Below are 237 nucleotides of genomic sequence, written 5' to 3'. Positions count from 1 at the left end.
TTCTCTAAAAGCAAATATGTACGTATCCTTATATATATATATATACACTGTAAATCAGATTTGAGCGCGGTACCGTTTATCGCCCTCAGCGGTCGTGAGGAACTGATGCAAGTAAACACTTCCTCTATCACGCTCCAAACATCACGCGGCAAACCCATCCGCGTGTGTGATAAAAAGTCCACAGTGTGCGCATTAGGATACTATCGATATGGAGAGAAAGTGCTTAGGCTTGTCATT

This window comes from Cyprinus carpio, chromosome A4 (assembly GCF_018340385.1).
Source record: "Cyprinus carpio isolate SPL01 chromosome A4, ASM1834038v1, whole genome shotgun sequence".
In the NCBI taxonomy this organism is placed as follows: Eukaryota; Metazoa; Chordata; class Actinopteri; order Cypriniformes; family Cyprinidae; genus Cyprinus; species Cyprinus carpio.
This window is presented reverse-complemented; position numbering follows the sequence as displayed.